We start from the raw sequence: 27,078 nt of genomic DNA on the forward strand, positions 1-27,078 counted from the left end.
GCAGGGGCGAAGGACGCAAAAGAGACGGCCGAAAAGAGAGAAAAACGGCCGCGTGCCCGAGTGTGGAAGATTAAGTTGACCTTGAATATATAAATGAAGTTATTAAGACATTAGTCGGCCGCGCGGCCACACTCGCTGCATCTCCGAACCGGGCTTGAATTATATTATTATATATCTCGGCGGAAATCACGGGAGCTATATCTAATTTAACCGATGTATTAATTATAGGAAACTCGGAGGCCATCACGGTGTTCCGGTAGGCGTGTTACTTTATCGACCAGAAACCACCTTTGGTAATATGACTTCTTTACACCTTTGCAAAAATCTAGTCAAAAGATTTTGCCACATTTTTGAAACAATCATATCATGTAATAATGATAAGGAATGTTTTCTGAATTCGACGAGAGGTCATGAGCTTGTTAAAAAGTTCACGAACGAAGATCGCATGTGCGACAGTCATTATACACCTAGTCGGTAGCTTCTCGCCAATTTGCATGCGCCATACACTTCGGTAATGAGCATGAAGTTGCCGACTCGTTTGCTCGTCTTCTCGTGTAGCAACCCTACCCGAGAGCATCGTTTGATGGAACGTATTATTATCTCGGCGATTTCCCATTCGACGTTTTTATTTTGCCTCACACTGTGCTTTTCCACCGTTTCATTTTTTACCCTTAATTCTTTTTTTATTTTGCTGCAGATAAACGTTTGCGTCGTAAACGAGTCAATAAAGAGTTTTTGCTCTTAAATCTTTTTTAAAACTATCTTCAGCTGTAAAGATCAGAGGGAAAGTTGATGACACCACTTTAAGGTAATTACGGTTTGGTAAACTATCCCGTTAACAAATACGTCTTATTCATGTTAGGATCATTATGAGAGGAGTTGTAATTGCAAAGTTCTAAACGTTTGCTGTAGGAGAACGTTAAAATCGGCATTTATAACCCTGGCGAAGAGGCAAAAACGTTAGGGAACGAGTGCGTTCTTAAACGCAACAATAAATGTCGCGTCATAAAAGCGGAATAGTCGTGTTCCTCGTTTACCCAAAACCTATCATTAAAAGCTAGTCAGTGTAGTTTACATGCGTTTCTCATAATTTACAAGATGACCAAGACTATTTTGCTGTTTGATGTGTTTCAATAAAAACGAAATTACTCAAAGTAGTTACTCAAAGTAAAGTCATGAATACATTAGCAACTCAATATGGTTCAAATAAGATTTAAAATTGAAATCTATTTATTACCTATACTAATCGGCTTGTGAGGTTCGTGACTTTCCATGTCTAATGTCGTAAGGTTTCGATCGTATTCATGAGTGGCGAGTGTCCTCAGCCATTCAACGTGGTACAACCGTAGAAAAGAATTTTTCGCCTTTGTAGACGAGTGATATATTTATTAGGATCCATTATTCTCACCCAACGGGAGATTACAGGTATCGGTTTTCGTGACTACGCTCACCATAGGCAGATCCCAAAACCAGGGTTGTACTCAACGTTAAATATTAAAATTTTTGAATCTAATATAAACGTGATTAATGATTAATAGATGATTACGTTTTATCTTTCATAACGTTGAGATATTTTTATTCTAAAAGATTTTTATTTTCAAATTAAAATTAATAATGTTTATTAGATAGTTTTTAAGTTTAAAATATCCAATTAAATTCCGTAGAGTATGCTATTTAATAGTTTTAATTTATACTCCGCTATAAAATACGTCGTATGATAAGAAAATTGTCATTTATGTTACATTAATTAACTTTTATGTGCCTATCTTTTAATTAACAAAATCGTCGCTAATCGGAAGCTTTGATGTATCGCATAATTAATAATAAAAATGAACTGGTAAAAACCAAAATTGTTTTGAGTTCGGCCCTGGAGTTAACATCCCACTCTTCCGATCTCCTCTGCCTCCCGACCGTGTGTCACTTCTTTACCTGAGAGCAGCGCACACGATTTTTCAACATTTGTTTGCAGCGATTATTTCTGTTCGGCCATTGTTCGCAACCTCAGCACGGTGACGTCTCTTTCACCCGTAAAGTGAAGGAGACTCGCCCTTTAACTAGACCCATCTTCGGGAGGGCGAATTTCGTACGGGTGTCATCGGTTGACGTGACACCTTTTTTTCAAAGAATTTACCGATAAATAAACGTAAACCAAAATGAGTTGACGCGCTTGTTAGATTCTTGAGACGGACGTATTCGGTTAACTAACGTGGAAGGACTCGAGGAAGGTCGGCAGTCACTAAGAACAATAAACAGTGCGTACCCAGGTGTTGAACTAAAGCGGCAACCAAGAATAATAAACAAATGGACATTTATTAGCAAACAGTTCAAGCTGACATTCTAACGCGACGACTGGAAGGTGGCCATTAAAAGCTCGAGTAGGTCGTGAACTCGGCAATAAATGACATAATCTTACTTTTGTGCAATGTCAACGACGAGTTTCTGAGCTGAATTCCTCGAGTGCCCCTTTTTTTACCGTCTAAATTACAATTTTTAGTTATCGTAATGACTGAAAACGTCCGCCTTCCTGTTAAGCGGACGATAAAAGGCTGTAATGGCTGCCATTACTTCCTTATCGGGATTAATAACTTCTTCTGTATGTGCGACTGAGCGGCTACTACCTTATTGAACTCTTCGTAAATAATGACATCAGAATATTTTTCATGAAATTCTTCCACGCACTATCGTCAACTCTCCTGCTTTTCTTACCGGTAGCTTTCTAATGGATCTGTTACATCTAAACTATTGCGAAAACTATTATTTCACAGCTATTGACTTTGGTTTTAAATAGAAATGCATTTATAATCCATGACAAATTATGAAGTATACGCAAAATTATACCAGTTACAGGAAATCTTATTAACCGCTCACTGTAAGAGATGCTTTTAGAAGTATATTTAGATCAATGGTGACTCAGAAATATGCAAAGCCCAAGTCTATTCATAGGGTCGTTGATTTTCTAAGTCACCTGGAAGACGACTAAGAAACTGTTTTTGTGTGTTGAATAATGTTTACTATAATAATAAAAGGTAATTATAACATTTCATTAAGATGTCTCCTTTTTAGTATACTATATTATATAGAATATAATTAGAACTAGTTTTGTATTGATTACAATTAGCATTTTCAAAACTAATATAGCATATAGGTTTCTTCAACTATTTACTAATTCAATATTAATCCTCCAACAGGGATCAATCGTTCTTGAAAACAAAGAAGATACAGTATAACATAAGTGTATCTGACACCCTAAAAAGAAGACCTTGAGAAAACTAAACCGAAAAATCCTTTATATGCAGAAGCTATTTTCTGCATTCTTGTGGACTTCGTGAAAATATTCATGCAATTCTAAAATCTCACACGATGTTTATAGCAGAAGTATTTACAGACTATGTCTAAATAAAATAGTAATTGAGTAGAAGTGTGGAACAACAAAACACAGTTCAAATGATTTCAAAAGAAAATAAAAGTAAATCAACTATCTAATAAAATAGTTACTGAATTTGATTATATCAGCGAACAAAATGGTATGTTTCATTACTGAAAGTTGACGCTGAAAAATGGAATCATGAAGCATCAACTCGTTCCCAGAACTTTTGACACCCTTTTGACAGAAGGTAGTTTGCTACCTGTCGGTCAATCTACAAGAAATTCACGAACGACAGGCAACTACTAAAGCAGCAGCAAACTAATGCAAACCATGAAGAACAGTTAGAAGAAGTGCTATCTATAAGGCCATAATACCTATCTTAGAAAGGATAGACGAAGAAGCTATTCTCTAATCTCCGAGATACGAGATACCCTTTGTGGCATTCATTTTAATAAATTTACTAAACATTTAGACAGTTGTTATTAGATAAAAAATAATAAATAAACAAAAATAATAATAATAATAACACAAAATCCAATAAAAAGTAAATACGTATTTTATTAATATTACACCCTTATACAAAATTTTTACTGGTTCTTTCTCAGTTAGTTGAGAAGTCTACCAAAACATGAAGTCAACGTTACTATTAAATATGGAAACACTCCAAAGTTGTAAATCACGGAGTGTCCTCGATGGCAGTTGTGCTGGCTAACGAAACTGTCACGCGGTACCACGATGCATCTAATAATATTTGCCACGACACCCAACCTAGAAATTACGAAGATAAGCAAGCTTCAAAACCCATCTAGTTATCGACATCTAGATGGCATTCTCGATATGTAATCAAAAGCATCGTTATCAAGAACATTCCACTGATATCAAAAATCAACTGGGAGAAAACCATCAAAATCTTACTAAGAAAGCTGTCTAAGTTGCTGAAATAACAGCTGTAAATGTCGAAATCGGAGTTCAAATAAGGTAATGCTAGCTTGTCCTACTTAATTCTGGCTTTTATCTCCAAGCTGGGGAACTCTGGAAACCTGAACCACCCTGTGGAAGACTGCTATAATCAATTTCAATGGGAGGCATGGTGAATACTGAAAAGAGGGTTCAACAATGGACCATAACCCATTCTGGTAAAAATAGTGTGGGTACAAAACCTAAAATAAAGCCTCGAAGTGGAACTGGTAGCAACGGAAATGGTAAACGAAAGAAGATTATAAGATCACCACATAGAATGTAAGAACACTAAACAAACCTGAAGTACAGCAGTTCTTGCTAGATGAAATAAAAAAGTATAATTTGGCAGTAACGGCAAAACAGAGCGCCCGATGGCTAGGTGATGAAATCAAAGATACTAGCGTTTACAATGATCTATACTAGCAAGCAAACTTGAGGGAATCATGATTCACACACAGTGATTGGGAGGAGTATATTTGAAAGAGGAATAAAGCATATAGAATGAAGGTGAAGAGATGCACATGAGAAACGAAAAAGAAAAGGTAGGAAAATGACCAATATGGAAAAAGATTTCAAGGATAACAATACAACAAACGCATATGATAGATTTATGAAATAAATAAAACAAGGATGTAAACCCAATGCGAAACTCTGTAGAAATCATACATGAAGGATAGTAAGTAATATCGAGGAAATAAAGGCTGAACGTATTCATCAATGGCAGTAAAAAGAAGAAACCTACAATGTTATAAAAAATAGAATGGATCTTTTGGTCAACAGGCTACTTCAAAAGATATGGGAGGAGGAAGCTAAAGTTGTTCATCGACGACTTTCACTCTGGTTGTTGATGCAGAGCAGGATGTCACCATATAACTTAATCAATGGAATTCCACAACCTTTGGCATCACCATGATGATGTCTGACCAATGGAGTTGATCGTACTGATCGACACCACGACTCTACAATGCAGCATGAAAACTCACCGGAAAAACACAGCAAAATCTAAAGTACTCTCGTTAAAGATCGATCTTTCATTTCCCGTAGATTCAATGGCTTAATACAAGACGAAAGTCTTCGCTGACCTCACAGTACGACAACATCCTGTCTGTACAACAGCTGTCTACGATGATTTTAATGCAAACTTGTATTGCCAAAGTTTTATGCTAGTATTTGTTGACCATATCAGCTTACGTCTTTTGATAAGGGTTTCCTGATACTCATTCATAACTCTACGTTGTGAGGAACCAATACAAAAATGCGATTACAAGTATCCAAAAGTTCCTGGAGAGTAAAAAGAATACTAATGGGTGTACTTAATCAAATGGTAAAATGTAGTTAAGGGTTGCTTATTATTATGTCCGTAGTAGATATTGCTGAGTAATGAAATAGTCCTTACTCTGCCATCATTTATAGTTTATAAATATCAAGGGTTCAAAGTAGATCTTATCTAAGTAATCTTTCACGTTAAGTAATTTATAATAGCAACCTATCGCGAAAACTTTATATTCTTTGTGAAATGTATGAATGTAATCCCGATGATTTGACTTTCTTCGAAAAACAATTCGTTTTGACAGTTTTTGTAATTAGTATTTGTGAAAGGCGCAATGATACCTTTTATGGGTTGATCAAGAGATTGTCACATCACGGGCAAATTCTGTCTAAGGTTATTTGAAGAATTAGATATGTTTGATAGATTTAGACCTCTTTGTTAGCAAGACAGTCATTAGTATATGCTTATATTGCAGTTAGACCGTCCATCAAAAAGCACTTCCTGACCTAAAGCGTAATGGTTTTCTGTGAAACATTAACACCACCCTGTTCTCAAGATAACATTTACAAGAAATTACACACAAAAAAGTAGAACAAAATTACCTTTTGATAAAATATAATAGTATTTTCTTGCTATCATATTACGAAAAATTACCGTTTGATAAAATATAATAGTATTTTCTTGCTATCATATTACGAAAAACTACTGTTTTCATTGCTAGTAAATTCCCTTACAGCCTTTATTCCGTATACTATCGTTACTTTCACTCAACAATAAGTCTCCAATTAATTTTTGCAAACCCGAATTATTAAGTTTGTAAGACATTTTCAAAAAATGTATAATAAAACTTTCTGTAAGTGAATGCTAAGGTCCCCTTTTACCATCCTCCTGATAAACTATCTAAGAGATTATTACTATAGTTACAGCGCTTTTAAGCGCTTTCATTGGCTAAGGCCCACATTTACCACCTCTTGATAAATTTATCAGATAGATAAATCCAGCTCTTAGCCAATGAGAGCGCTTAAAACCACCGTAACCATGGCAACTATCCTCTAGATAGTTTATCAGGAGGATGGTAAATGTGGCCCTAAGAGCACCTATTTATCTATCGGATAAATTTATCACGAGGTGGTAAAAATGGGCCTTACTGTAAACATTCACTAAATGAAGTGTATTGAACTAACCGAAAACTTTAAAACAGAGTGATTTAAGAAGTTAACGAACTGATATATTCATAAACTGATGATTTAAGTATTTTTATTGTTTTAAAATTAGTTCTTCTTTTTTAAAACAGAGTTATAAAAATAGTTTAAAATAAAAAGATGATCTTTTTTTCAACCTTTATAAATACTAAATTTATTTTGCAAAATTGAATAATATAACGAACCTTCAAGAATAACTTTTTATTAACGTCTGAGTAGCAATTATCAACGAAGTGTACATACATGAAGTTGATTAATAAGTGCAGTTGGTGTCCAGTACTTGTTGAATTTCCCGAGCCGGGTGTACTTTTATAATTAGACAATATTTATGATCCGATTAATCAACGTCGACGTGTTCAAAGGGCGCACGTGCCACCACACAAATCATGCCTTAAACTGGGCAAGGACCCTTTTGAACTTTCATCAACAAAGAGTCTCATCTGTCAATTTAATAAGACGTCGTGAGAGGATATGTTAATATTTAAAATTTACGCAAAATAGACGACATAATAGCAGGTAGTAAGTTACGCAATAAAATAAGCAAATACTTAAAGAAGCCGCTCTGCGTTTATGAAATAAATTAATAATGCTGACAGAAGTAATTTTCTAATGTTAGGTCGTAAGATATCAAGGCTTTAGTATGCAAAATCCTTGCTGAAAGGATCAAACTCTAATCGGACGTCTTAATCGTGGCTCGGCGAACAAGGTGACGCTACAACTTGTTGGCGGCACAGAGTGAATAGTAACAAAATCCGCAGATTGACGTACGCGATACATTTTATATGTGACGGCAGGCCTCATGCGTTCGTCAATACCACAAAGACGCATATTTTACGACCGGGCTTATTGGTATTCTTCCCAGAGATTTGCGACGGTATCGATTTGTTGAAGCCTGTACGAGAGCATCCTTTGATATTATCAATGTAAAACAGATTCCGCGACAGAAGGAATGTGTATCATTCCTTTTGTCGTTTCATTTTATAAAACAGGAAGTTATTTATGAATACAAAATTAAAAAAAAAACAAATATTTTTTTATAACCTTTTATTTAAATTTACTAAATGGAATGCTCACTGGAATGCAAGAAAACACAAAACATGGTGAACAATAAATGCTTTCCCTACCCGGTTGGAACGAACGTCTTGGAGACAACATCCTACGCCTTTGGAGCTGGAACAAACAGGAGAGTACAATGAATAGCTGGCACCTTCTCACCCTGAGCAATCTTTTTAACGGAACAACGTAAAAAAGATTCTACTCGTCCGGAACGGAACATTAATAAGCAAACGTGTCGTCGGCGTTAATATTTAGCGCAAAGTTTTCTACGGCGAAGCCTAGACATCTCTTGTTTACCAAGCAATTATAGGCTTTTACCGATCGATTAACATCTTGTTAAATCTACAAGGGTAAATACGGGTTTTAGGGGAATTGAAGTTTAACCGATACATTTTTCAATGCATCCATAATGAACCACGACTTCTCAACCGCTAATGTGTCAACTGTTTTCATTAGCTACCTCATTGTATTCATGATGCATTCCTTTTTTAATGGATTTTTTGAAACCGTTATGATCCACAAAGATAGCATGAATTTAATCTCAATGATTTGACTTTATACGAGTAAGCTCTGCGTGTTTTGACAGTATTTGTGATTAATATTGGTGAGGTTTAAAGGCACAGTGGTAATCTTTTGGGGGTTGATGGAGAGGTTGTTACATCATTGGCAAATTGTGTCTAAGGTTATTTCAAGAATTAGATATTTTTGACATATTTAGATCTCTTTGTTCGCAAGACAGTCATCAGTAAAAGTTTAGATTGCAGTTAGACCATCAATCAGAAAACAGCAAAGTAAAGATTTTTTCTGTGAAACATTAAGTTAATGCTTGCAAGAGGTTAAACACAAAAAAAGGGCAAAATTATCATTTTATAAAGTATAAAAGTATTAAATTTTTTGGTCTTTATTCCGTCTGCTATCTACTTAATAATATTTATATAGTTATAATATGAATTGAATACTAATTTTAATACTTAACTTAATTATTAGTATTAAAAATAGGATTGGTTCAAATGTTTGAAACAAAAACATAACTAAACAAATGAATTTCGATTTTGAGAACTGCTGTCATACTCGATCAAAGCCAACTGAATATAAACACTTATTGACCAACTTCTGCAAATTTTTTTTATTAAATGTTTCTTTAACTTACCTGGTTTGCCGTTTACCCATGGTCTAATCGTAATCTGTGAATCGCCTCTCTTCTCGGCCGCTTTTCTGAATTCCGGTTTTAACGAATTCCTAAGTAGCCTTGCCGCGATGCTCGAGTATTCGATGTACCTGGAAGGTGACGTAACCTCAAAAAGTTACTTCGACGAAAACGAAATCGATTACTTACGTTATTCCGGCTGCTCTCCACGCACTCATGGTTATTTATTCTTTTTATAGTAACTAACTGTTGAAATAAATGCGATTTAATACTTTAATTTCAGGATCTTTGTCGCGATTGAAAAATCGTTGCCAGGCCCTGCCACGTGATGTCGCTAGACGTTCTACGCACACTCAGTTTCTAGGTAGGTATGGAAGGGACGCTAAATACAGTGACTCTCAAACAATTTTAATAAAAAATATATAAGAATAAGATGGTATTAACACATCATATAACATTTCTATGATAATCGTTTTAAATCGTATTGCAAAGATCGCTTTCACAAGTATAACATTTAATAACTTTATGTATAGGGGAGCGCAAAAGTGCAAATCGTTTAATAGTATAGCAATAAGTTTTGATGTCATCATCCAAACATCCTCTAGAAGTATATCGTCCATCTAAAACATGTTAAGTTAGATATCGACTTAATTTTGATAAAAAAAACTAACTTTCAGTGGATATTTCTTCCATAAAACATTGCTTTACACCATCATCGCATGGGACTATATTATTTGATACATCTTTATGGCATTCATTGTTTTGGAGGCTGGAGCATTCATAACACGATATTGCGTCAGCTGTAATATATAACTTAGATTAGAAGTCATCACTCTAATAGACCCAATAAATATAATTATGGACATTAGCATAAAACGCTTGCAAATGCAATATAATCGATATAGGATGCTAACGATCCTGCCAGGATACGCTCATGTTGGTGCCAAGGTTAGAGGAAAAAAAGACTGTTGATCACCAATCAACAGCAGAGCAACAAACGTAATTAAACAATTATATGAACAGTCACACTCCAGAAAAAATTGGGAAATGATGACAGGTGTGATGTTTATTCTTAATATTCTCTAATACTTATTTGGACGTAGCACTGAAGAGAGAAAAAACAATGTTCTATATTGTGTTATATGAATAGTCACACTTCAGAATAAAATTGGGAAATGTTGTATATAGGTACTATAAACTCGGATATATTAACATTGCAAAGTTACCCAGCGTTCTTTTCCAGTATATCTCAACTGCTAAGAAGGATGAGAAGAGGACTTTCAAAGACTTCATAAAACATCATTTTGTTGACACTCCAGTTAATCTGTTGTCTTGAAACGAGTTACAAATCCAGCACATTGGATCGAACTTTACCTATATCTTTTTCTTATCTCTGCTATTTTTCAACTTTATTAATGAAGTGGCATTGCAAATTGTTAGTTAATGGGTTAGTTGACTACTTTCAATGTGCAGAAAATCTCGGCATAGAATATAGTTTTCGCATTTATCAAGATAACGACTCGAAGCACAAGGCGTGGCTTATTTGGAACTGTCCTTAATAGCACCATCGGCAAATCTGTAGGCAATACTGGGTATTACGCAAGTTTAAGGTATCCAATAAAGGAGATTAAAAAAAGTGTTTCTCGAAGAATGGCAGAAACTTTGTAAGTAAGGTAAGTGTAAATTTAACTGTATTGAATAAGTTGTGGTATAAAGTTAAGCAGTATATCTGGTTTTCTACATTATACCAAAAGGCAGACAACAAAAAATTCTGCTTGCAGTGTTGATGACGAAGTCAAACTAAAAGTAATGTGGAAAACTCAACTAATTATAAGTATTCAGAGGTATACAGGATGATTTATTAGCTCACCATCAAACTTTTACATATGGTATGTTTCCTATTTTAAATATTTACGAAATTACAACACTTTAAAGTTTTCTGCAGAGAATTTATTAATAGTCAGTAAAATCAAACATTCAACAAAAACAAAGTTGTTATTGTAATATGTCAGTTTGCTATAAGATTTAATTATTACATACAAGAAGAAACTCAAAATGTACGCTTATAGCACTGAAGAGTATGCTGATATAATTTTCGTGTATGGTTTTTTGCAATGAAAATGCTCGCCAATCAGTACGAGAATATCAAGAAAGATTTCCACAGTGTCATTTGCCATATTATTCAGTATTTAGCGATTCTTTCAGAAGACTTCGAGACACAGGTAATCCTGCTCCAGCAAAAGCTATTCGACCGCATGTAGTTAATGTAGAGGACGAAGAAGCTGTAATTAATGCTGTCATTGATAATCCTTCCATCAGCACTCGAAGAACAGCACACAACATACATGTAAGTCAAAATTTTGCTTGAATAAAGAACGACTATTACCTTACAATGTCACCAAATATCCTTTTCAACGAGTACCAGTAGATATATGTGAGTGGGGCGGAAAATCATAATTGTAATAATAATCTGGCTAGAAGTCAAAAGTTTAAAACAGAAAATTAGTAAAGAGGTAATTAAAAAGTTGAAGCCCATATTTACAACTTTTGGTATCAGCAATGAGATGATAGCTGACATTAATCCGTTTAATAGTGAGGAATGTAGAAAGTTTGCGAACGAATGGAAATTTAGAATAATAACAACAAGTCCACATCATTCTCAAGTGAATGGATTGGCAGAAAAAGCTGTGGGAGTTACTAAAAATATGTTAAAAAAGAGCGTTGATTTTAAGTTGATGTTACTTAATCATCACAACTTTCCAAAGTTGTGAAAGAAATTTAAATACTAAATTACCAATTGCGACTAATAAATTAGTACCAAAAAAGATGGAAAAGATAAACAAGTATCAAGAAAATTTCAAGAGTTATCAGGAAAAATACAAAACTTATTTTGATCGATCTGCAAAATCACCAGAAGAATTTAAGGTGGGAAAAAATATAGTGATGAGAGATGTGAATAAAAAGGTGTGGAAACCGGGATTGGTGATGGAGAAGTGTGATACTCCAAGGAGTTATAAAGTAATGAATGGAAGGGGAAGAACGTTGAGAAGAAATAGTGTTTATTTAAAACATTCACCAAATAAGATGATTAGCAAAGGAGATGATTACGAACCGTCTAAGACTCTCTTACCGGAAACGATTATCGAAAATGACCAATCAAAAACAATACGAGAAGATCCTTTGATAAATGTTAGTCAAAAACCAAACGATAATAATATTACTAAAAGTGGTAGACAAATAAAAGTGCCGTCTTATCTTGCGGATTTTGTACATTAGCTTAAAGAGAGGGAGGTGTAATGATAGCTGGTTGTTTTTATATTGTTAAGTTGATAGAACTGTAACTAGTTTAGTTTAGTTTCGAAAAGGGACGCGACAAGACAGAAAAGCCGCTAGGTGTTAACCGGTGTAATAAAAGAATAGAATAATAATTAACTTGAAAGAATTCATTTAATAAAGAATAGTTAATAATAAACGAGAGTATATTAATATACTTAGTGGAACCAACAAACATAACAATAATTTCGTAAATAATTAAAATAGGACATATGTTCATTAACATTTTTTTTTTGTAATTGGTGAGCTAATAAATCACCCTGTATAAAGCAAATTTGATCATGTTTGGAATCTCCACTTCTTACATTTTTAATTTTTCAATAGTGACTTTCAACTGTGATGCGTCTTAATAACGATTTTTTTAAGGTTCTGGATCGGTCTAGATCTCTTTCACTGCTGCTAATCACCTTGTGGTTGATGTTAATGTTGATGATAATGTTAATGAAGTCAAATATCTAGGAGTAATCCTAGACAAAACCCTGTCATGGAATGGACATTTGCAGGGAGTTCTGCTCAAAGCTAGACTATCCTTGTGGACTTGTCGCAGTCTTTGTGGAAAAAATTGGGGTCTTACCCCTGAAAGACTGTACTGGCTCTATGTGACTGTGGTTAGACCTATGATCACATACGGAGCAGCAGCCTGGTATAGGAAAGTCCGACAGACTTCAGTTATCAGTAACCTTTCACGAATTCAACGAGTAGCTGGATTGGCAATCTCTGGTGCGATAGGCACAACGCCAACTCTAGCAATGGAGGTTCTGCTTGGCCTATCTCCTCTACATTTGCATATAGAGAAAGTGGCTAGAACAACCATTTACAGATTTAAGCAATATGCTCAAAACTGTTCCGACATGTCCTACCAATGGGCTGCGGAAGACATTATAAGCACTGATACTGTGCTATCAATGCCGTCAGATTTGGCGGTATCACTATCAGTGATTAATGCTCGATACCAGATTGTACTGCCTGAGCGGCAGTCCTGGATCGAAAATGAAAATTCTCTGGTTTGGGCAGACATTTGCTTGTACACAGATGGATCAAAAACGCCTGAAGGGGTAGGAGCAGGAGTATACTGCCAGACACCTCGAATTAAGCAAGCCTACAGCCTGGGTACGTACTGTACTGTATTCCAGGCGGAAGTATTTGCTATGGACATGGGTGCTAAAATCCTTCTTGAAAGAGGGGTGAAGAACATGACAGTACGAATTTTCTCAGACAGTCAAGCCGCTCTCCAGGCGCTGCAAGCCGTGAAAACGGTGTCGGCTCTGGTTAATGATTGTAAGAGAACATTAAACACACTGAGTTGTGATAACAGAGTCTCTCTGATCTGGGTCCCGGGTCACTCTGGTGTTGCTGGCAATGAAGCGGCAGATAAGCTAGCACGAGATGGCAGCGCTGAAGCGTTTGTGGGACCGGAACCAGCAGTTGGTGTATCATTTGCGATGGCCAAATATAGGATTGGACTGTGGGCTGAAGAGTGACTTCGCCTACTGTGGACCAGTTCTCCTGGAATGAGACATGCTAAGGTGTTTATTAACATCGCCACTGTCAAACCCGGGAATATTTTAGGACTTGCCCGTAGTAGCATAAAAGTTCTAATGGGTGTTTTTATTGGGCACTGCCGATTAAAAGCACACCTCAACTTGTTGGGTTTAGCCGACGATGTTGAATGCCGACTATGTGCGGAGGAAGCAGAGACGGTTGAGCATGTTTTATGCCACTGCCCTGCCGTTAACCGTATCAGATTCTCGATTTTTGGGTCGCAGTTTATCTCCTCAAAAGATCTGAATGACCTTTCGCCGAGCAAGGTATTAATGTTCGTTAAGAGCATTGGACTGCACGGTGAAATTTGATAACGATATCTATCGGGGTACAATAGATCCTTAGGGTCGCGGTGCAAGGTTGGTTGGTCCGCCTACCCGATATGTATTCTATGTAATGTAATGTAATGTAATGATGTTAATGTTATTGAGATATCTTACATTATCTGATATTATAGATCCTTGGTGTGTAATATTCAAGTATAGGTAAGTGCCTCAAATGTTACTAAACGAGGAACTAGCATCCACGGGATTTAATTTTGATGTTCATTTTACGTTAAACATTTAGAAGAATGTTTTATTAGATAAAAGAAATGTAAGCTGATAATAAACTCGTCGATAATTTCAACCAAATGGCGTTTATATTAGGGAACTAAACATCAAATGATTGTTGAAACTTCTTTGACTCTACAAATATTTGTTTAAACTTACCTTCGTTAAACCATGAAGCTACTAGTACACATAACATAATTACGAAACGATATTTTTTCTCCATATTTTCAATTTTGAGCAATAAAAAATATTTTAATAAAAGAACCAATTTGCTTGGCTGTCAATACGTTAGTAATTATCAATTTCACAGACACCAACAAAAACATCATACACGATAACTTACAATGACCTTTCAAGATAATTATTTTACTTATAAATCTAATTATAACATCGAAATCGAATTTATCGTCTCAAATATCAAGTTGAATCAAGTTGAGAAAGTACAATGAGGCATTGTTTCGTTTCAATTTCCATGTAAACATGGCATCATGTCCTTCGTCGTGGTTGGGTTAATTATGAAATAATGACGGTACATGCGAAAATACTGCGATGCGGACGAAGTCTTCTCCACAGCTGTTTCCCGGTACCGAATCTGAAAGATAATGACAGGCACGCAGCCGACTGGGCCGTAAATCTAGAAGATAAGTGATGAGACCGTGACATCGCTTGTAATTAAAAAAGACAACTTGTTCTGGAGGTTCTCAGTCGTTAAAAACGTCAGTTAGTTTTAAAATCCACTTAAAAGTAGTTCATAAACAGGTGATATATTTATGGTGTTATTAATAGGAAAGTCTTGTTTATTGTTAAGATTGTATTAGGTAATGCAAGATAAGAGCAGGAAGTAACTTATCATTTTATAAGTTACTTTATGAAATTTAAAATACACCCGGTTTTTCCATAAATAATGTAAGTGTGGATGGCGATGTGATAGCGGTGTTGTTGTAGTTAATTTCTATTATAAATTATGGTGGTAATCCTATTTTGATTCTCGTGTTAACTACCGCCTTCGTCGAGATATGGATTCTTGTAGACCATATAAGCAAATAAGTCGTTAGGCGTTACGAGGTGTTACGAATCCTCTTATTAGCTGTGCGAGCCTATAATTCACAAAAGCTTGTTGGTAAAGGTCGAGGGACGCAAATGATGATGGGAAGGAATTCACGTTGGAAAACTTTAGATTTACACCTATGGATTTTTGAAGATACCGCTTGCGGGTTCATATTTCCCCGGTTGCGGCGGTAATAACAGCTCGGGCGCATTTATCAATTCAAGTTCAAGGTAAACCAACATAAATCAAGCGTCGCGAGGAATTATTAATTGTATTTATTTCTGCGCCTTGGCGGTACCAAAGTGTTCCGCGTGGTCGCTCACCGTTCACCATCCTCTTGGTACTTTATTTCCAATGTCAAGTGGTTTGTGTAATTGAATAGTTGAACGACTGTTGATTGGCCGACAAGAAAGATAATTACTCTCCGTGAAGATTTCTTTTAATTTTTTCTATTTTGAACGATATTTTTTTTAACTGTCCTCCATTCCCCGCCCACGGCCTGTTCCGCTTCTTCGCTTCTCTCTCTTGGTTTTTCGCTCCTTCCAGCGTTTAATGAAGTCATTAGTTACGATACAATGGCCGCGGCGTCTGGAATTTGTTTGTAACGGACCGAAACTTATAAAATGCAGCGTCATATTCGAACGTCGTCGCCAGTCGACGGGTTTTATGGGATCCCTTACTTCGAACAATTAAAACTGCTTTGTCTTCGGGCAATTCTAAATTTACAACTTGCAGACTTGCTGACGCCTCAAACATTCTAAATGAAATAATTAACTAAAAACATTGTACAGTAAAACTACTAACGCTGAATAACAACTGAAACAAGAACACTAATATTCGATAATACGTCTCTTAAGACGGTTAAACCCAAATGTTTTTAGTTCTAGGTCTAGTGTTAATTCCACTTGTAGTGCGATAAAAATATATAATCCTAAGATTTTCCAGTGAAACCTAATATTTACCAACTCTGAATGGTAAAAGTCCGAAATGTTCTGTGATCATCGTTCATTTCGAACTTTTACCACCATCTACTCGATAAATCTTAAGTTTTACGCAAAAACACGGTAAATGTCGACAAATAGACACGTATAGATTAGTGGTGAAACTGATATCCGGTATCCGGCCTATCCGGCCATTTTTTAAAAACCTATTACTTAGTACTCCACCACTCACAGGAATTACTATCTCTTATAGGTGTTGGAAACTGCATATAATAATTAAGTTCAACCCCAATAGGACTTTTTTCATTTAATACAACTTTATTTATATCAGGTTTGTCTTTAGCAACCTCATTATAACAATCCCAATACGATATATAATAATAATAATATTTATTGAATAAGCATGCATAATACATTATTCTCGTCAATACAATACAAAAGAAAAAAAAATTATATTACATAATGTAAACACATCAACATCGCTTTATTAGACTCTTCAAATAAATAAATAATTGGTATTTCCTGATTCTAATTTAGTTGCAAATTCCTGCACCGAATAGAACTCGCCTTCCAATCACATTCTCTTCATAGTAATTTTAAATTGACTGTTATTTAATGATCTTATTTCGGATGGTATCAAGTTGTATAACTTTATGCCAACATATTTGACAGAATTCTGGGATTTTTCTATCCTATGGTACGAAACCTGAATATCATTTCCGTGTCTGGTATGGTAGTCATGTATATCTGCATTTCGTGTATATAGGTGTTTCTGCGTATGAATATGAGTCAAGCAGGTTAGTATGAAACATCTGGGTATCGTTAAAATTCCTAATATTTTGAAAATTGTTCTACAGCTTTCCCGATTGTTTAATTCATTTAAAATTCTTACCGCTTTTTTCTGCAGTTTAAAGATATCGATTATTTGACTAGATACCCCCCAAACTTCAATTCCATACATTGCCATACTGTGGAAGTAGGCGTAGTAAACGACTTTAGCTATATCTGATGATAAATTCTTGGTCACAACCCTTAAACAATACAACGAACTTGCTAGTTTCTTTTTTAGTTCATTAATATGCTCTGTCCAGGTTAAAGTTTCTGACAACGTAATCTAATATGATATAATATAATATAAAATCTCTAGTTGCAGTTTCGTCTAGTTTTCTTCTCTTCGCTTGTAATTCATCATCAAATTCATTACTAACAGAGCTATCGCTGTTATCACTTTCGATTATTAATTAAAGTATCCTCTTTTTAATGCAACAAGCCGTTTTGAAAAATCACTTTCAGTTCTTGAGAAATAAATTTTTGAAATGATCGACAATTTTTTCGAATTTTGCAATTTTCGCCAAAATTCGCCAAAATTGTAATGAAAGTGTCCTCTTTCCAATGAACCAACATGTTTTGAAGAATAACTTTTCGTTTTTGAGAAAACATAATTTGAAATTTTGATAAAATTCTCGATGTTGCAGTTTTCATCAATAATTTTCAAAATTCGCTATAAAATTCATTTCTTGAAGGATCCTTGTGGAAATATCATCAGTTATTAATTAAAGTATCCTCTTTTTAATGCAAAAAGCCGTTTTGAAAAATCACTTTCAGTTCTTGAGAAATAAATTTTTGAAGTAATCGACAATTTTTTCGAATTTTGCAATTTTCGCCGATTCAATTTTAAAAATTCGTATAAAATCGATTTCTTGGAATATGAGTATGAAAAATTCCCAAAATGTTAATAAAAGTCTCCCCTTTCCAATGAACCAACCCGTTTTGAAAAATAATTTTTAGTTTTTGATAAAACAATATTTAAAGATTTGATAAAATTTTCGGTGTTGCAATTTTCATCGATAATTTTCAATGTTCGCTATAAAATTAATTTCTTGAAGGATACTTGTGGAAATATCACCAATTATTAATTAAAGTATCCTCCTTTTAATACAAAAAGCCGTTTTGAAAAATCACTCTTAGTTCTTGAGAAATAAATTTTTGAAATAATCAACAATATTTTCGAATTTTGCAATTTTCGCCGATTAAATCGATTTCTTGGAATATGAGTATGAAAATTTCCCAAAATGTTAATAAAAGTGTCCCCGTTCCAATGAACCAACCCATTTTGAAAAATTACTTTTAGTTTTTAAGAAAACAAAATTTGAAGATTTGATAAAATTTTCGATGTTGCAATTTTAATCGATAATTTTCAAAATTCGCTATAAAATTAATTTCTTGAAGGATCCTTGTGGAAATATCATCAATTATTAGTTAAAGTATCCACTTGTTAATGCAAAAAGCCGTTTTGAAAAATCACTTTCAGTTCTTGAGAAATAAATTTTTGAAATAATCGACAATTGTTTCGAATTTTGCAATTTTCGCCGATTAAGTTTTAAAAATTCGTATAAAATCGATTTCTTGGAATATGAGTATGAAAGTTTCCCAAAATGTTAATAAAAGTGTCCTCTTTCCAATGAACCAACCCCTTTTGAAAAATAACTTTTAGTTTTTGAGAAAACAATATTTGAAGTTTTGATAAAATTTTCAATGTTGCAATTTTCATCGATAATGTTCAAAATTCACTATAAAATTCATTTCTTGAAGGATCCTTGTGAAAATATCACCAATTATTAATTAAAGTATCCTCTTTTTAATGCAATAACCCGTTTTGAAAAATCACTTTCAGTTCTTGAGAAATAAATTTTTGAAATAATCGACAATTATTTCGAATTTTGCAATTTTCGCCGACTAAATTTTAAAAATTCGTATAAAATCGATTTCTCGGGATATGAGTATAAAAATTTCCCAAAATGTTAATAAAAGTGTCCTCTTTCCAATGAACCAACACGTTTTGAAAAATAACTCTTTTTAGAGATCTTGGACCCAAATAAGTAGAGATAAATATCATATCATAATGCACAGATAGATATGCCGGATATCCGTATATCCGGTATAAAGTTTTTCGCAAAATCACTATCCGTTCCATCACTAGTATAGACGTGTTTGGATATTTTCACCACTTTTGGAGCTCAAAACATCATTCATTCCGATAATGGTCGAGAATTTTATAAGTAAGTTATTGAAAGTTTATGCTCTATGTAGACGAACGTTAAATTTTGGCTTTGAAAGTTGGCCAAAATGTAAGACTGAAAGAACCTGACATTGACAGAGCTAAAACTGATCTAAAAAGCATTATTGCAGTTGTGGTAGATGTAAAAGACAACGAGCTTTACCAACTGGGTACGAAAATTCTAGTACTAAAGCAGCTTTATATTATGAACCAGTTTACCTCATGCTCTGAAGATTTTGTAAAGATAGAAGAAATTGTTAAAGATAAAGAAGTTGTCAGAAAATAGTCTGTGACCGGAGGGCAAGGATTCAAAAAATGTAACTGCCTCAAAAAGAGGTTATCAAAGAAATGCGCTTGCAACTTGGCATGTACAAAATTCTATTGGTAAAAGCCAGAAAAATTATCTCTCGTTTAAAAAATCCTCACATTTACCAACTCATGTTGGTAAATCTTAAGATTTACTAGTTAAACCTAAGTTTTACCGTAGTTCGGGCTTTTATAGTAACATGTAGGTATAAATTGATGATTATAGTAATATAGTTATATCGTTATGTTAAAAAAATATTTGTGACAACCGGAAATGTTTTGTTTTTCATAAAAAAAGAATAGATACGCTTTAATTGTAATTTAAATATACAAGCAATAATAGTCAAGTTGAATTTTACGGTATGGATTGGGTCGACCGGTTGTTCCCCTTAATTACCGTAAAGACCACTTCAATCAGCACCTAACGAGAAAAGCTCGGCGGCCCGTTCGCGCCGCTACCAACACGCACAATAACTTATCTGTTAATTCCAGGGCTGACCGGCACTCTTCTATAGAGGGCTCAGTTTAACAGGTGAACATTTTCAAATTTTTCCAACGCGCTTCAGGTTTAGTTTAGAGCAGCCGGGTTGGTTCTTCTGGTTGTTCGGGCAGAGTTACCTACCACACAAGGAATGCGTCCGAGCCCGTTAGTACGGGCCCGGAGGGCCTTCGCCCGTGACAGGGTGTAATATATAATGTCTTCAACAAATACCGGGCCCGGTCCTCCCACCGCGGCCGAACGGCAACAGCGACGCGGCCGCGGCCGGCAACGCTTCTCGCCTCGAGATCTTCATCTTCTCCTCTCTGCCGGCTCCTCGACACAGCTGGCCCGATTCCGAGAACGAGACGTTCCGACCGAACCATAAAGACACTGGCGGACCGGCAGGGCAAGGGGCAGCAAACAGCAAAAGGAGTTTGGTACCTGCGGCTTCAGGCGCATGCCGACGGCCCCAAAACGATCACAACCAGACGCAAAACTAAAGAAACCGCGAACCAGATCCTATTTAATTCTTTCACGCCCTCAATACAACATCATTTTAATATTCAATTTGTGCCCACCCAAGCAATTTAAGACAATTTCGTAAAATAAAATTCATACTTCTGCAATACATTCTTATCTTTATTAAGGTTATGTTTAAAATACTTGATTCTAAGCATTTACTTTTTCTTTGTGTTTTGTGACAGTTTTGTGTTGATTGTAGCCATAAATTACAAACTTTGCTTAAATAACTTTATTAGCTTAGCTTCTCCAATGGACCAAATCGTATCGGTTCATTAAACAACTTATTATGTCATAACATTAATGACCCAATTTAATAATAAACCGACATCCAACAATTTGTCAACGACGACTGAAACGGTTTTTTGGACTAATTGTAATATTTTATTTGCATTTATATATGCACATGCTATGTGTACTTAATAATTCGCTTTAAGAAAGTCATAAATGTGGATTTTTTTGATAAGCGCAATTAGTAATATGTACAGTTATGTTCTTATTTAATGAGAATCCGCCGCTTCATAGTCACAAATTCAAGGTAGATGTTTGCATTTTTTTTAGCTGTCGCATCAATTAGAAACTAACAGCGGCAGATTCTCATTAAATATGCACATGATTTATACATTCGTAAAAGACATGTACTAGAAAGAGATTCTTGGAAAGCTCAGGCCTCGGATGATGGCCATAATGTGGCTACAAATAACCTACAAAACCACCAGAACATCTGGTGTACCTAAAATGGCTACGTATAAAATTAATTTGTAATAATTCTACAAACTCTTAACACTCAATTAGTCAGTAATCAATAGAGATATCAAAAATATCCGAGCATGTTTATAATATAGACGATATAGATTTACAACTAAATTAAATTCCAAGTGCTAGCTTTGATGATAATGGAGAAACTATAAGCGTCATAATCTGTTTCCAGACGAAAGTTTTCTGTCAACTATTTCATTCTCAAGGAAAAAATAAAAAAGGAAGATTAAGATGATGTCATGCCAGCAAGTACTCAATAGAAAATGTCCGAAATATCTGTCTACTCATTCTAGTCATTAATTTACTCAGTCTACATGCATCATGTACTACAGCAGAAATGTCAAAAATGTTTTAAAAAGATTACAGCGGCTGAGGCGTTGCAAATACTACACAGATACTATATTGAACAACATATTTTGTACTACCTCGGCCGCAAGCGACTTCAGCTAAATAAAGAAGCAATGTAGGATTTTAGGCAATGTAAGATTTTGATTGATTAAATCAAAACTCGTTGTAACGCTTCTGTCGCAGGCGACCTCGTTTAAGCGCAGAATCGATGATTTCACTTAATTAAGCCAAAGTTGCTTGCGACCAAGGTGCAGCAAATCACACCAACGTGACAGTAAATTAAACAAGATATATTATACAGAACAGGAAATATAAGTGTTCGCCTGCTTAAGCCGAGGTCGGTTATTGCCAACGTGTTGCATCTCATACACTATCTCAGCTAAAGTTAAGACAGAGAATCTGTGAGATTACCTGATTAAACCAACCTGACACTAAATTAAACAATATACAGGGTAATTCTCAACCTATACGCATAAACTGAGAGATTCACTCCTCATGACGAATAATGACTAATAGGCGAAAAAATTAGTAGTAAATGATTTTCTGTTTCATAGATATCCGTGATATTTACTTCCAAATCAAGAAAACATAGAACATTTTAAAATAACATCACAGTAAGTGTTCGAAGTTATTTCCCATATTTTCTATCAATTGGGCTCCCCGAATCCACGATCCCAAATTAGCGCGGCCTAAATCAGGGTTTTGGCGGATTGTATAGGCAGCAGCATGTATCTGATTTTGCAATATTTGCTGAGTATTAACTTTTGTGACGTACACTATGCTTTTTAAGTGACCCGAAAGATCACTGTGGCCACTGTCTCGAACTTTTACTACAATTTTTTTCATCTATTTGTCATTATTTATCCTGCGGAATAAAATTCTCAGTTTATGCGTATAGGTTGAGAATCACCCTGTATATTGTACTGCCTCGCGCGTAAGTGGCCTTGGCTAAAATCAGGTTAAGAAATATAAGTATCCGACTATTAAGCCGAATCCACTTGCGAGCGATTCAATATCATCATGAACATCAAAATATCACTACAGTTTTTAAATCAAAATTCGGGTTCATCTCCGCTATACTGTATTTCATAGCAGCTCATCAGTAAGATTTATCGGAGAAGTTGACATGAAGGAAGCCTTGAAATATCGTGGCCCCTACCATTAAATAATTTGTTATGACATTACGAAATAAGAAATTTTTTTGTAAACTATTCTTTTAGAACTTCCTCTTTGGAACTGAAATTGGGGCATTTGTGGCAGAAAGCTTTGTGAAACAAGTTGGGTTTGAGAAATCGGTGACAACTGTATTGAAACAATTATAAGTTTCTTTTGAAAACAGATAGATGAAGTTGTAGTGAGGAGTTTCAGTTGACGGATGGTGGAGTCGATGTTAAGCTATGCCTGAGACTATATTTACTTCTGTTTGGGATGACGTTGAGAGATCTCAGGGTTGATATTGAAAAATGACCGCGCCAGTATTGAAATATACCACGAACGATGAGCAGGATGCTAAAGTCGATATTATAAGTTATCGGAGAAGAGGAATGTTCATGACTATGTAAAAAGGTGACAGGGATGTTAATTAACGTATAACCGAGACGGTATTGAAGTGTGTTAAGGACAAAATAGAAAAATGTCTCGGACGATGTTCAAGAATGCCATTAATAACATTGAGAGATGGTCAAGATAATGTTGAGCCATGTCAAGGACGATATAGATGGATGTTCAGACAATGATGAGGGGTTCTAAAAACGAAATAGAGGGATGAGTGAGACAGAGTGAGATTGACTATTGCCCGGGACGACTGAGAGGTGTCAAAAATTATGTTGAGAGATGGCAGAAACCATATTGAGCTATATCAAGATAGATATTCAGGACGATATTGAGGGTTTCCAAGGACGAAATGAAGGAATGGCAAACACAATGTTGAGCAGTGCTAGGCAGGATATAGAAGAACATTCGTGGCGACATTGAGAGGTACCAAGAAGGATATTGGGTGATGAAAGAGACGGTGTTGAGATGTACCAGGAAAGTGATAGAAAAATGTCAGGATGATGTTAAGGGTGGTCAGAGGAATAATGAGGGATGTTTGAGATAATATAACAAGATGTTCGATCGGATATTTACTGCTCTCCGGGACGATGTTTAGAGATGCTAGAGATGACATTAATCAATAGTCAAGACATGAGTTGAAGTGTGTCAGAAGTAATATAGAAGAATGTCCGGGATAAGGTTTAGAGATAGACCTAGCATAGACGATGTTGGTATTTTATATAATGCCCGGTGCGATGTTGGGATAGCAGAGCTATGTATTAAATGGGATATTGAATAGGTAATAATAATGTTTGATATAACGTCGAGGAATATCAGATCAGCTGCTTAATTCTGGCCTGGGTGGGATTGTCGGATGGCCGAGACGATATGGACCAGTTCTAGTAGCGATGTATAAGAATGTCAATGATGATATTGAAGGTTATCAGAGACAATATTAACAGGATGTTTCGAACGATGTAGAAGGATGATAGAAATGATATAGAATGATGTTGTAATGTGTCAGTGAAGATATTGAAGGATGGCAAAGTTACGATAAGTCGCTCCAGATATGATATTCAGGGATTTTCTGGGCGATGTTGAGGAATTCCAGGCACGATATTAAGATTTGGTCGAGATAATGGTGTGGTGTACCAAGGATGATATAGAAGGATGTCCGGTGCGATGTTAATATTGTCCGAGAGAATATTGAGGAATGTTTGTGATTATCCATGTTCAGTGGTAAGAATGATATTGAGGGATGCCCAGGATGATATCGAGTGTTGTCAGAAACGAATTGAGTACTGCATCATAGTATGATGTACTTATGATTTCGCAGAATTCCATATTTTTTGTAATATTTTGTCCATTATCACAGATTCACTTAGAAAATGTAGCGGATCTATTGAAATCTTTAACGTAGTCGGAATCATCAATTTGGTTTCTTGATATTGAAATGTTAGCACAAAAGTTTTTAATCTTGTTTGGGATATAGCATTACCTAAAACTTTTGGAAAACTCAGTTAATGCCACGTTAATTGCGAATAATAGATTCTATGGACAATGATGGTCAATATATAAATTACATTATTTAATGATAACTTTTTTGAATTTTTTTTTTCTACCGACATCTATTAAGAACGTTTCAATAGGTACATTGCAAATGAACAAAAAATATCCGTTGAAATATAAATGATTAAATGAGACTCTCAGTGAAATAAAAGCAATATTCAGTGATAGCCATTCATAGCAGAGATTGCTTGATGTAAATTACATCCGGTCATCTTATCAACGGGTGGCTAAGACTTCGTAAAGGAGAGGCAGAACTAAGCGGAGCCACTTTACGTTCACTGTGTAGTTAGCGATCATCAATCACGCACGACAGTTTTAAAAGTTGCTTCAATTCCGGAACGCATCAATATAGTGTATTACGTGGTGGAAATTTTCCGAGCACACAAGTGGTTCTCGCACAATGTACGGGAGAAATCAATTATAGTTTTTGTTCCGAATCGTACGTGTTTTTTACTTTCTTGTCCTAAAGCACCGTAAATCGGTTACGGGTTTGAGTTAACTATCGCAACTCACAATTAAACGTTTGCTATAGTGTGGTAAAGAAAAAAAAACAATCATCCCGTCGTCAATAATGTCGCTTTGATTTTTTCTATACTCGTAGCTGCAGCACAATGTCATTTTTTAAGAGTTTTCTTTAACGGTGAGATTCCATTTACTTCGAGGATATCAAAATCTAATTGTAGCAACCACATTCCGCGCTCGAAATACAGCAATAATATATAGCAGGTTCTAACGCGGAATGTAGTGAGTTTGATTGCATTACAAGCGATCAAAAATACAATTTTCACGGTTTAACGCATGCGGTCGAATCGAGCAGTTTGACATCTTTGTACGCGTAATGTCGTCGCCGTAAAGAACTTTTTCAAATCGGGAATAAATTCATTAAAATTTCTTTTGTACGGTCGACGAATCGGTACGATTCGAGGCAATTGTAAAAGGCGATGAATATTTTTTTGATGCCTTTGGCGCGAGTTTTACAAAGGTGTCGACCGATTATGAAGCCGGCGTTTGTCGCTTAAAGAAAGTCATCACAACCGACCGTGAGAGCTTATTTCGTTCCGAAAATTGTTGTTTTTGTTGTGCTCCGTTACGCAACGCGCTTCGATAAATTCATCGACCCGTAGATGCACCTCTTTCATTCCCGAATTGATTTATCAAACCGACAATAACCCAAAAAGCTATCTAACAACTTTTAAGATACATTAAGTATTCAATAGAAAATTATAGTATAACCTCTATACATATAAAGGACTCTTAAGATGGTTAAACCCGAATGTTTCTAATTCTAGGTCTAGTGTTAGTTCTAATGCTAGTGTTAGTTCTAGTTTTAATTGTTATTCACTAGACCTAGAACTAGACAGTTTCGGGTTTAGCCGTGCATCTGAAACCCGAAACTTTTGCATAAAAAATTGTTTAACTAATTTTTCTTACATGCTGAATATTTATGGTAGATTTTTCATTATTAAATTAAATTATTCTTTTGCAGAATTGCAAATATGTTCAAAATGATTAAAATTCGGATGATGTTCGTTGAAAAGTGATATAAATGATTGAAAAATAATAATTGGTGTTTCAGTGTCAGTTCTAGATGTTCAAAATTTTTGGAAAATTGTAGCAAAAATCTTACTGAATTGCAAAATTGTTCAAAATGATTCAAATCTGGTTGGTTATCACAGAAAAGTAGTATGATGATTGAAAACTGTTTTCTTATTAATTCAAGTTATTAAAAATCTTTGTAAAATTGTTGCAAAAATTATTACAGAACTGCAAAACTGTTCAAAATGATTGACTTGTCTAAATAATTGAAAACTGTTTCACTGTTAGTCCCAGACGTTCAAAATTTTTGGGAAATTATAGCAAAAATTATTACAGAATAATTTAAAAAATAATTATTATACAAATTAAGAATTTCCTAAAATCATCAAAATTGTGCTTGAGTTCAAAAATTATTATCTCACTAACGAATAAAGATTTTTAAAATTGGTTTTGTTCATGAAAAACTACATAGTTTCCTTTATAAATCCCCTCAATTTCATCAAGATATCTTAAGAAATCGATTTTTCACAAATTTTTAAAAATCATTTAAAA

General features: G+C 35.0%; 1 non-coding gene across 1 annotated transcript; it reads right to left on the reverse strand.

The window, feature by feature from the left end:
• Nucleotides 1-9,394: 9,394 nt before the first annotated feature.
• LOC111424264 (uncharacterized) lies at nucleotides 9,395-14,721 on the reverse strand. The gene is made up of 3 exons (XR_011640358.1): nucleotides 14,588-14,721; nucleotides 9,674-9,802; nucleotides 9,395-9,622 (listed from the first exon to the last, which is right to left on the reverse strand). It is a non-coding gene; the product is annotated as an uncharacterized protein (transcript).
• Between the last annotated feature and the right edge of the window lie 12,357 nt (nucleotides 14,722-27,078).

The sequence above is a fragment of the Onthophagus taurus genome, chromosome 1 (assembly GCF_036711975.1).
Source record: "Onthophagus taurus isolate NC chromosome 1, IU_Otau_3.0, whole genome shotgun sequence".
NCBI classification, from domain to species: Eukaryota; Metazoa; Arthropoda; class Insecta; order Coleoptera; family Scarabaeidae; genus Onthophagus; species Onthophagus taurus.